A 13,338-nucleotide genomic window follows, 5' to 3' on the forward strand; every position below is an offset into this window, starting at 1 on the left:
GCGAAAAGTCCTTCACAGGAAGCTCCATAAACAAGGGGAAAATAACCTGTAGGAGGATGACCTAAACCTCTTACACCTATGAACTGAGAGTTGGGAGGCAGACAAGTAAGATCCCAAATAGCATCAACCACTATTGTCAGTCTAAATAGGATCCTGAACTCCTATAATTAGGCAAGGCCTGACCACTGCTATCGATGTGGCCAACCAGGTTACCTATCAAAAACTTGCCCTCAGTGATAAGTGAAAAACCTCGCCATTAATAATGGTGGCGCTAAGAACACAGAAGAAGACCTAAAAGTTTATGAATTGGAGCACACTGAGGATGGCAAAGATGATGAATCGGATTGGGTTCCACAGGATCATGGTGAGTCGCTAGTCATGAGGTAGTTATTATATCCAGTAACGAAGGAAGTGCACCCACAATGACATAAGATCTTCTGAATGATGTGTACGGTGAATCGAAAAGTTTGTTGTAAGGCCCGTATCCTAAACCGTACCATTCGTGCACTGAGGTGATACCCGGGCCAAGAGATGTTAGCCCACGTTCGGTTCGAGGAAAATGCTGCGCATTTGCAAAATCCAAGAGAACATCACATCAATCCCATCAATCAAGTAGACATCACTTCACATGTCAAGTACAAGTAACCATCCTCTCTCTTACACAAGTACCCTAAAGTCAACTCTCACCATTACTCATCACTCACTCACCCATCACTCACCATCCCTCTCTCTCCTTACATCACATCTCTCTCTCTCTCTCTCTCTCTCTCTCTCTCTCTCTCTCTCTCATTTCCTCCCAAGCTCCCATGAGCAATTGTCCAAGCTAGCTCCATGAGAGAGAAGCTTTGTGTGGCTCACTCCCTACCACTCAATCCAACCCTTCAAAGCTGATCTCAACCATTAAAATCCACCCCTTGGAGCTCTAGATTGCATCGGTAGAAGGAGGAGACCAAGAATATCAAAGGTGGGTGATTTCATTTATTTGATTTGTGATTTTAGGGCCCACATATGTGAGACCCATCTTGATGTATTTGTTGTATCAAAGAGGGACCCATAGTGACGGGGTCCCTCCACCAACAGATTCTCTCTCTCTCTCTCTCTCTCTCTCTCTCTCTCTCTCTCTCTCTCTCTCTTATTGAGGCCCACCTTGAAGAATGAATTAGATCCACACCGTCCGGCCACATGCACGGTGGGAATTCCACTGTGATGTATCATCTACACCGTCCAGTGGATGGGCTTGGATGCAGTGAAAGTACAAATATCAGCTTATTCAAAAGCCATGGGCCACGCTAATGTGGACCAACCTAACGTGTGAACGATCCAGATATCTGGTGGGCCACATGTGTGGACCCACCAGATGGATGTATTTCAAACCATGCATCTGTGCACACTGGACGGCTTGGACGATGGACACATCCCAAAAATAATAAAAATAATATTTTAATGTAGTATATATATTGAGGTGGGCCACACGCATGGACCTACCACGTTTTATGCGTTAGATCCCCACTGTCCAGAACGTCTAGAGAGTTTGGACGGTGGGCATTTAATTATGATTATATTATTTTATAACATATCTAATCATATTATATTATATTATCTCATATTATATTATATATATGTATATATATTATATATATAATTATATATATATATATATGATAAGTATTAAATAGTAAGAAGTTGATGGATAGGGTCTTATTATTTTTAAGTTAATACAGGGACCTACCTGATGAGTGATTGGCTAGCGTACCTCACGCTGCTATGGCTGCTATGAGGACTGACGTCTGCAAGTTTTGGTGGGACCCACCACCATTATGTGTTTCATCTGCAGTCCATCTGGACGGTGCTACGTGCACCTCACCATGGTGGATTTTTTCATCCAAACCGTCCATCCAATCTCCTCGTGGGGATCGTTGTGATGTATGGGTCTTACCCACATCGCCCAAATGGCTGGATGATGGGTCCCACCCTCTGATGCATGTGTTGCATCCTACCGTCCATCCCATTTGGTGAGATCATTCAAAGGCTTGAGAAAAAAAATAAGATTGATCTAGTATCAAGTGGACCACACTGCCAAAACAGTGGAACTGAATGCCTACCGTTGAAACCTCTTTTGGGTTAAAAAAGTTTTGAACCAATATGATATTTGTTTTTCCTTACTGTTCAGGTCCTTGTGACCTTATGAACAGTCTGGATGGGAAATAAATGCTATGGTGGCCCCTCTAAATTTTTAACTGTGGAAATCATTATCTCTACTGCTAGTTGTAGTATGGTCCACATGATCTTTCGATATGGTTCATTCTTTTGGAAATGTTCTAGAATGATCTCTAAAAATAGGTGAATGGTGTAAATGATGCGGCCCATTTGATGTGGCCCACTTGATGTATTTGAGGCTCATTGGCACGACTCATTGATGCAGCCCACTTGATGTATTTTAGGCTCATTGGCGCAGCCCATTAATGCTGCCGATGTATTTGAGGCCCACGAGATAAGGCTCATTATGATGGGATTGTGGCCCAGATGGAGAGGCCCATTGTGATGTATATTGGGCCCATGAGTGAGGCCCGATGTGATGTATACAAGGCCCATATGATGGGGCCCACCTACTTGAATCTGAGGCCCATTGTGATGTAATCGTGGCCTATGGGCAAGGCCCATTGTGATATGTATTAGGCCCATTAGTGTGGCCCATTGATGTAGCCTACTTGATGTGTATGAGGCCCATTAGTGCGGCCCGTTGATGCAACCCACTTGATGTGTATGAGGCCCATGTACAGGGCCCACCTGTGATGTATATTACGCCCATGTGTAGGGCCCATCTATTGTGTATTTGAAGCCCATGGGTTGTGGCCCATTGTGATGTATTTGAGGCCCACGAGTAAGGCTTGATGTGATGCACCTATGGCCCATATGATGAGGCCCATAGTAATGTGCTTTAGGCCCATGTGATGCAGCCCATAGTGACGTGTATTAGGATCATGTGAAGCAGCCCATAGTGATGTGTATGTAGCCCTTGTATGAGGCTCATTGTGATGTATATTAGGCCTTTGTGTGAGGTCATCGGCCCTATGTGGTCCACTCCTTGGGAGCAATGATGGTTAAATGTACACATTGATGGCCAATGATGGTTGAATGTCCACATTGTGACCTTCCCTTAGGCCTTGTTAGGCCCATTCTCACCGATTCTGATTGCCGAAGCTGATTGTAATTGTCGAGGTCGATTGTCGAGGTCGATTCTGATTATTGAGGCCGATTCTGATTGTCGAGGCTGGTTCTGATTGTCAAGGCCAATTTCAATTGTCGAAGCCAATTGTCGAGGCCGATTGTGATTGTCGAGGCCGATTTCGATTGTTGAGGCCAATTGTATAAGCCGATTTCGATTATCGAGGCCGATTTTGATTATTTAGGCTGATTCTGATTGTTGAGGCTGATTCTGATTGTCGAGGCCAATTGTTGAGGCCGATTCTGATTATTGAGGCTGATTATCGAGGCCAATTCTGATTGTCAAGATGTTGTTTTGTGACTTGGTTATGCTTGTGGTTATGCTCCATACAAAAAAAAATCATACTGAAAATTCTCCTTGTAGGATCCCAAGATCGGAATCGGGCATGTGAGTGCCGGGATCCTAGAATGGAGCACTACGGAGGCTGTCAGCGCCAGATTCAATGATCGGGAATTTTATAAGCCCGTTTATCGAGTTTGGGGCATGACAGAAGTTGGTATCAGAGTATAACTTGGGAATACCTGAAGATAACATCACATATCTGCTGATAGCTACCTTATATTGTATGATTGTTATGAACTTAGAACGATTAGATTCTTGAATTTAAATAACTTAGAAACTTCCTGATATAGCTCCATATTGTGTATGCATTCGAGAGTGCCTAAGGATAATAGGCCCTTGTTCCTTCCTGTAGGACATGACACCCAAGCGAGTGACCCGAACGACTTCTGCTTCCACGCCTGAGATTCCTGTTACCCCACTAGAGACTTCTGCACCCCCATCCGAGTCTACTGCAACACCAAACGTCCGTAAGTGCGGACCAGCTACAGCAGATGTTGCAAGCAATGACCACCATTCTTCAGAGAGGAGGCCGGAATAGGAAGGCCCCCTCCGGTAGCTCCCAGCAGCAGCGATGTCGACGGCCCCAGAGGCATAGGAACCGTCCATCCCTCCGAGCATTTGCACCACCTATACGTCAGTCCTCCAGTGTATGCTTCGGATGTGGTGTGACAGGGCACCACATCTAGGAATGCCCCCACCCTCGGCAGCCCCTGCCACCCCGGGCGTTCTCAGGTGCTTGCTTTGGATGCGGTGGGATAGGGCATCGTAGGAGCGAGTGTCCCCGTCCTTAGCAGCAGCCTCTATAGCAGGAGCAGTAGGATCCTCAGTCATCAGGAGCAGTCATCGACGATTCGTGTGACTAGGCCCCTACACCATCTTGCTAGATTGCTCATAAATGATGCGTCTTGGGAGTCAGAGCTTGAGATTCATGGGCGTTATCCCTATCTATTAGGCGTTTGATGATATGTTGTGTTTTGATTATATATGATGTTATTTTTCCATATTCTCTTATGAGTTATGCTTAGTGTGATGGTAGTATAAATTTCAAGGATGAAATTTTTATTAGGTGGGGAGAGCTGTAAGACCCGTATCCTAATCAGTATTATTCCGACAACTCCCATGATCCTTCCCGATGAATTTCAGTAACCTGCGACTTATAATCGACATTTACGCGTGACCTCAAGTCGTATCCTATAAATTTGAGTCGACTTAATTCGAGACTTGTACCATTGCGACCGCACCGTCGCCATGGTTCCAACGTCACGTCTTGAATACTGATCCGATACCTTGGCCGAGAGATGTGGGCCCACGTTCAGTTTGAGAAAAAACACCGCGCGTTGCAAATCCCAAGAAAATCTCTACATCATGTCCCATCAATCAATCACTCAAATCAATCAATCAATCACCTAATGGCAAGTACAAGAGCAACCCATGTTTTCTTTCTACACAAGTCAAGCAAACCCCAAAAGTCAACAAGTCTCTCACCTCACCCATCACTCACCTCACATTCATCACCCATCACTCTCTCTCCCTTACAACCCTCTCTTTCTCTTCACATATTTTCCAAACTAGCAAGAGTGGTGGACATCCAACATTTTCAAGTGTGAGAAAAGGTGTTTTGTGTGGCTCACTTCCTCTCCAAAAAAAAACCTTCATCCTAGCCATTCATTTCTCATCTTCCACCATCAAAGTGAGACACAAGGAGATTGGGTTTCCATCGAACCAAGAAGATCGAACGGTGGGTGCTTTATAGGCTAGATTTTTCATGTTTTGATGATGGGCCAAGTGAGGCCTACCGATTGATGGTATGGATCTCACTTTAGACCTTAGATTTGGCCGATGGCCCACCTTGATTCTCAAGATCATTCCATGATGGGGCCATTCTCCATGGACCCCATCATGATGTTTATTTTCCATGCATGAAAAGAGGTCATCTAGACCATCCATTTTGGGTGGAGAAGGAATCTTCACCGTTGATCTTTGATTTGGTGGGCCGACATGTATTGGGACTCACTTGATGTATGATTGAATGCTTAAAAAGGAGGGCCCATAGTGCCGGGGTCCCTCCATCACACGTGTGTCCCACTTTCTCTCTCTCTCTCTCTCCCTCTCTTTTTCATTTGTTTTGTGTGTGATGATGTGATTGTGTGGCCTACTCGGATGGACCCCACCTTGGTGTATGTCTTATCCACACCAACCATGCATATGGTGGCCCACCTAAGCCAGTTCCACCTTGTACATGTGTTAGGCCCAAACCGTCCAGTGTCCAAGGACGCTGGACGTGGAATGAAAATACAAATATTAGCTAGATTCAAAACTTTTTGGGAAGGGCCACTCTTACAGGCCTCACCTTGATGCATGGATCAAATCCACTCCGTCCATCCTAATTCCCAACTCATTTTAGGCTTTGAGCCAAAAAATGAAGTTGATCCGACTAACTGGTGGGCCATAACATAGAAAATGGTATTGTAATCGTTCAAAGTCACTCCGATGTTTCTATACACCGAAACATGCCAAATATTGGGCTTGTTTAGTCGGTCTTGAGCCATGAAATTCAATGGTTGGAGTGGATTCTGCTAATGTGGGCCCCACGTACGAAAAACCACACGAAATATGGTTTTCAAAAAAAAATAATAAGCAAAAACAGCAGATGACACTGCTGCTGCTGCAAGGACGGCACAGCGTCCTCTGCACTGGGACCGTCCTTGGCTGAACGTGGGTCCCAAAACGTGGGCCCCAGCGTGATGTGTGTGGACATTAGCACCGTGTATTTCGTGGCCCCTTTAGGGCAGTGGGTCCCCTCAAAAAATTGGCCGTGTACATAACTCAGGTGGCCCACACCACAGGGATCAGTGTGATTGAACGTTTGCCATTGAAACCCCTTTTGGGTATCACAGAAGTTTTGGGTCAATATGAAATTTGTTTTTCCTCTACATCCAGGGTCCGTGTGACCTTATCAATGGTTTGGATGGCAGATAAACATCATGGTGGGCCACACATGTGGACCCCAACATGAGGTAAGTGTTTTATCTACACCTGCCGCCCCCTGTGTGCGGTTGCATCCGTGCAGCGTAGACCCCATGATGTATGTGTTCTATCCACACCGTCCACACCTGGACGGTGGGACCCACCATGATGTATGTGTTGCATCCAAACCATCCAACCATTTGGCCAACTTGTCTCACAGGCTTGAGACTAAAAATAAGACAGATCTAGGGTCAGGTGGACCACATTATAGAAAACAATGGGTTCAAACGTCGACCATTAAACCTTTGGGCTACCAAATTTGGACCAATATGATATTTATTTTTCCTCTTAATCCAGGTCTTTAAGACCTTATGATCAGATTAGATGAGGCATAAATGATACAGTGGGCCTTGAGAATTTTAATGGTGGAAATCATTATCACCACTTATCTTTGGGTATGGCCCATTTGATATGCATGGGGGCCCAATTGGTGTGGCCTATTTGATATACATATGGCCCATGTGATGTGGCCCATTTTCCATATGAGGGCCCATTGTGATGTATTCAAAGGCCCATGGGATATGGCCCATTGCAATGTACATAAGGCCCATTGATGCGGCTCATTTGATGTATCTGAGGCCCATGGGTTGAGGCCCATGTGTGATTTCTTCGTGGTATATATAATGATATTTATGGTGGGTCGTGCCTTGGGAACAATGGTGGTTTGACGTCCTCATTGTAAGAATAATATTGGTTAAATGTCCGCATTATAACTCTCACTATGGCCCATTGATAAGCCTGTACTTATTGTGTGTAGGCCGTCTAGGCCCATCTGTGTTGTAAGGATAGTTCATTACTTTATAACATGCTTAGTACAATTCCACGATTCATGCTCATACGCATCATATGTATGCTTGATATGAGGAATGTTTGATCATAACATAAGCCATTGGGCTGAGACATTTACGGGACTCCTTATGAGACGGAGTGCCCCACACGATCCCATGGTATGCGCCGAATTGCTGCATGATTTGACGGTTTGACTCATGCATCTCGCATATGTGTGACTTGATCATTGTACGCCCTAGCGACATCAGGGTCGTGGCTCCATAAGTACATCATGGATGGCCGTATCGGATACCAGAAATACTTGGTTCTAGCACTATGGACACTTAGGATGTCTTTGGGTGAAAAGCCCAGAACATTTTTGGTATTAGGAGCTGCTCCAACGTCTAGACCGAGTGGATACACGAGCGCCCGAGTGCCGAATACCAGTAGGTCGCATATCCCACTGTGTCGTGGTCGATTGGAAGGGGGTGTGGCCTTATCCGCCTAAGTGAGGGGGCTATAAGGTAGGCTAAGTTTGACTAGCTCGCAAATGAGTCCGCTATCGACGAGCCGGGTAAGTATTGGCAAAGTACTGGTCAAGCGGATAGTGAGGTCTATTCCGCTCGTTAGGCTATATGGCTAGGGAGGCGGCAGTCAGTGTGGAGTGTACTAGACCCTAGTAATATCCCAGAGAGGAACTCTACTGATATGTGTACTTGATGAGTACTAGCATGCTTGCTTTACATCTCGCATATGACATTTAGCTACATAGGCCTCGCATCGCATGGCCTTAGTATGGCCGATAACATTCATGGCTTGCATCACATAGCCTTGGTACAGCTGATTGCATTCATGGACTTACCGCATATTTTCGCATTACTCTGATATTATACACTTGGTGCTTTCCTTGCGCACACACTTACACCACCCTCTAAGCTTTTGTAAGCTTATTCACGACCGTTGCGTGCAGGTGGCCTTAGATCGCAGCAGCGCTGAGGCAGGAGCGCACATCAGATCATTTTAGAGTTTTTGATCATCCTGTATTTCCCTTTCCACATTGTACTTAAAGTTTTTGATATAGTGGATATGTGGTGATGTTGTTTTGTGACTTAGTTATGCATATGGTTATGCTCCATTACAAAAAAAAAAAATTCATACTGAAAATCCTCCTTGTAGGATCCCAGGATCGAAATCGGGCATGTGAGTGCCGAGATCCGAGAATGGGGCACTACGGAGGCTGTCAGCGCCAGATTTGGCAATCGAAAATTTTGTGAGCCCGTTTCCCGAGTTTGGGGCGTGACACATTTAGTGTTTTTGCATTGGCACTGCTCTCACTTTTCTGAAGAGTGATCTAAGAAAAATAAGGTGTTACTCTCATAGATTTGGATCCATCGATACCAGTTACTTCAGTGGTAGGAGGGGTCCATTCAGTCCCTGTAGCTTGCCACACGCTCTCATCCATAGATTTTAGAAAAATCCTCATTCTGGCTTTCCAATAGGCATAATTGGTGTCATCAAATGGTAGAGGCCTAGTGACTGAAAGGCTATCAAAATTTGACATCTTATAAATAGCTCAGATTAATTAGCTCAGGAAATAAATCTAAAAATACAACAATTAAAACGAGCAATTAGCCTTTGATACCACTTGAAAAGGCTGAGATAGAGTCTTAGAGGTTGAATAGGACTATGCTAAATTAAAATGATAACAGTGAAATTTAAACAATTAAAGCAAAGATAGCACTATAAACAATCCACAATACTGAAATTAAATATAACCTCAAATGTACGAGTATTGAGAGATTGATACAGATGTTATTCTAAGGACAATCTTACACCAAAAACCAATGGTTTATGGTAGGACAACCTGATTCCTAGAATGGTCTGTGTATCAAAAACTCAAACTTGATACAGAGGAATAAATAAATAGTAAGAAATGAAATTTACACTATTACAACATCCCCACAATGCTGAAATGTAAAGATTACAACATTCACATCCACAAATATATCCCACACACTTGAATGATAAAAGATATAGAAAATAAACCACACATCCACAAAACACAAAGAATTATAGCGGTTCGCCTATGTATACATCAACTGTTAAACAATAGCCACACAGCTACTCCACTCCCAATATCCTCACACAGTGGATATTAGCGTTCACTATCAAAATAGGTTTTTCCAGGTTCACTTAAAACCCTCACAATTGTGTCTTTCAAGTGGGCTTACACAATTCAAAAAACCCCTCACACCCTGAGTTTTCTGGATCACCTCAGATAACCAAAAGAATGAGATTTTTCTGGCTCAATCTCAAAAGAAATCAAAACTATAAGATTTACACAAATGTAAAATACCTGGATTTCTCCTTTTGTTGTAGCCCGGAAGAACTAAGTCGGAGTAGAAGTTCGAATATTGAAGTTCAATGTCCACACTCACTTATGAAATGGTTCTAGGTTCTAAATTGATTTTACATTTAACGTACCTTAGGCTAGCTCTATTTGATTTTGATTCCAAGAAGTGGGAATACCTCAATCCCTCTTTCAAATCAAATTGGAATGCAGAATACAAAATCAAATATAAAAAGCTAATAAAAGAGAATATTAAATATGCACAATATAGCTTAAAAAGTTTACAAACTTATCTCTCAGAGTAATGTCTTGATTGTACTTAAATTGAATGAATACTCTGAAAATCGTGCTCTATTTATTGTTGCAGAAATCACGTTCACGACTGGTCCTGAGAACACCACGAGTGGTCGTAGGACCAACGGATTTTTGAAATTTTGAGCACGATCGGATAAAGTCATTCCACGACTGGTCGTAAGCCATCCATGACTGGTCGAGGGACCTCCACGACTAGTTGTGACCCATCCACGACTGGTCGTGTGGAACCTGGAACAGTTGCTGGAGTTTGAGTCGTAGCTGAAGGACTGATCGTGAATAAGTCATGCACTGTTCACACGACCGGTCAAGCAGTCTCCAAGACTAGTCGTGGCTTAACAAAAAATTTTGAAAATTTCCAACAAACTTAGGACTAGTCGTGGAATTTCTTGGACTGGTCGAGCCAGTGCTAAGACTTGTCGAATAAAGTCCAGGACTAGTCAAAGAATAGACCAAACACTTATAAAATGATTCAAATTGAATTATGTATTCAAAATGACCTACCCTAAGGTCAATCTAAGGTCTTTCATACCTTAACCATGACATATGAACATTAAACCTTCTTTTCTTCAGATGATAGAAAATCTTTGAAGTCCATGAAGCTTGGGATTTCGACACGTGATGAAGCTTGTACTTGAGAACTTTCGACGATTGAATTTGTAGTACATGAGTTGTACTTCACCTTGAGTCTTGAGTATGAGCAGTTGACTTGTCTTTCGATGTCGCTTTAAAACATTGAACTTTGAAACTTAAAGTAGTGAGTAATGTACTTGATCTTGCATTTCTTGATGCAGATCTTTGTTCTTGACTTGAAGCATTATCCTTGTAAATGTGATGCATTGCCTTGAACAGATATATTAACGTGTTACACAAGACACAGATTGTGGTTTTGACACTACAAAATTTGACAATCAAAGAAGCAAGAAACCATGGCACTTACATAATCCTTAAGGGACTTAAGTTCAGTTCGCAAGTTCTAGGACTATCGAAACAAGTCTGCATGGAGCTTAGAATCTTAAGTTCAAATAGTTGCTCTAAAAATTTCCAAGGGGACCTAGGTTTTGAATTTCTACATTCTCAAAGTGTCCTTTGCTTAGATGGAATTTCATGTAAGTTTGGATTGCCATCCAAGTCACTTCTAAGGGAACCTAAGTTTGGGTTTCTACATTTCCAATCATCCTTCTATATTTAGGGGAAATTGTACCAAGTTCAATTTCTAATTTCAAACATCCTAACTTGAGACATTCAAAACTTATATAAGATCATTTCTCAAGGCCTAATTTGTCTAAACTATGCTCTAGTACCAACTGTAATGCCCTGAATTTTCAGGACCTGAGTATATGACCGGTTTCCCAAAAACTCAAGTGTTAACTTATAAAGAGCCGAAGTCCACATATATTTTTCTTCTTTCATCAAAGTAAGCAAATGAACGTAGTATGAACAAATCAGACATAAAGGAAAGTTGCATTATCATTTAAATATACAAGAAGCTGCCTATAATGACTTATACAAACCAATGTCTCCATTCTCACAATATAAATGAAATAACATTGCATGTGAAGCAAAGTAAATTGTAACAATTTTGAGCTGTGAAATCCTATAGCAGCCCTTAGCAAATACAATCCTGCACCCTAGTCAACCATAGCCTGCTCCTCACCAATATGAATGTGAACCCACTTTGCTACCTATACGGTTGTATATTTGATGGATGAGTGGCCAACTCAATATGAATTTCCCTCAAGATTACACACCACCGCATTAGGTAAGTACAGTTATAAAACAAGGCAATCAAAACAACACATGATGCAGTCTTTTTAAATGCATGGATGCGTGAATGCATATCGACCTAGGGATGCTCATCCAGTCGGAACTTGGGCTCGTCACGCATGTAATCATCGAACAGGGAATACTCATCCAGTAGGAACAAATCGATAGTCAGTAGTCTGAGAGCTAGCGAAACGATACCCCAAGGATCCTAGGGCACATGCTACAGCATTCAAAATTAGTCACCCGTCATCGCAATATATTATGGATGCATGATTAGCCAAACCATTATTAGTCCAGTCACAATCAGCCAATTAAAATAAGCTCAAGGTCACTACGGGGGCTCGTCACTAGCGTAGGCCGACAGCTCGGGCATAGGTCTCATACTATCATTCCCGACTCATGAGACTATCACCTTAGGATGTTTAATGGAAACCCATCGACTAGTGGCCAATCATATCACAGTATATGGGGCTTACCATCGCATGGTTGCACAAAATAAAATGTCAAGCCCATATAAACAAAGCCACATAGGGCGAATGTCAAAACTAAGCCGTATAGAGTAAATATTAAAAAAATATATGCGATAAAAGACCATCCTTAAAACCACTTGAACACAACAACCCCTAGATGGTAAACCCACATTAATATTTAAATTACTCCACCATTCAATAACCACTAAGTCGCAGGTCCATTATAACCACAATCAATCATGTTACATCCCAAGTATGGGTGTACATTTATAAGTGGGGGTTTCCCATTGATATACCAGTTTAAATTCTAGAAACAATCCACAAGTAATCCACAAACATAAGGGAGAATGCAGGATAAACATTAAGCATGTAATATTGCAATTCAATTCCAACAATTAACACATGTGATTATGAGATGGAGATATCAATTATAAATTAAAATACAAACTGTAACTTAAGCTAATGGGAAAATGGAAAGCTCAAGGGGAATAAATCATCACCTTATAGATCGGACCGCCACTAACGTTGCTAGGAAGTACGTATGCTCTTAGAATCAAATCCTACCACAAATTATGAACTTATACAATTAGATCCAAGTTCTATGTACTACCTAAATTTAAGGTTATAGCCTAGGGTTTGAATTATTTACCTTAGGATTTTGATGTAAAATTAGGATTTTATACTAGGGTTTGGTGCTAGGCATGTATTTGAGGATTCATACTCTGATTATAATTATTATTATTGTTTATCTTTGTACCATGAATATAGTAATAGTCATAATGGAAGTATTAAATAACCGGTATTAACAATTACGCTGACATTACCTAATACTCTTACAGTGACTTATAATCTCTTAAATAATTCAAGTAAAAATAATAAGATTTTTCTTTCTAACCATAATATAATAACAACTAACACTCAATAATCATATTAACCGAATTATACTTATCTCATGATAATATTATTTAATGATGATGATCATAATTATCAACGATAATTTTTAAGGGTGAGGACTAAAACACTTGTGTTTAACAGTTATAATTTGTATGTTCTAACTAACATTAGTGTAGGTAATT

The sequence above is a fragment of the Magnolia sinica genome, chromosome 11, assembly GCF_029962835.1.
Source record: "Magnolia sinica isolate HGM2019 chromosome 11, MsV1, whole genome shotgun sequence".
Taxonomy (NCBI): Eukaryota; Viridiplantae; Streptophyta; class Magnoliopsida; order Magnoliales; family Magnoliaceae; genus Magnolia; species Magnolia sinica.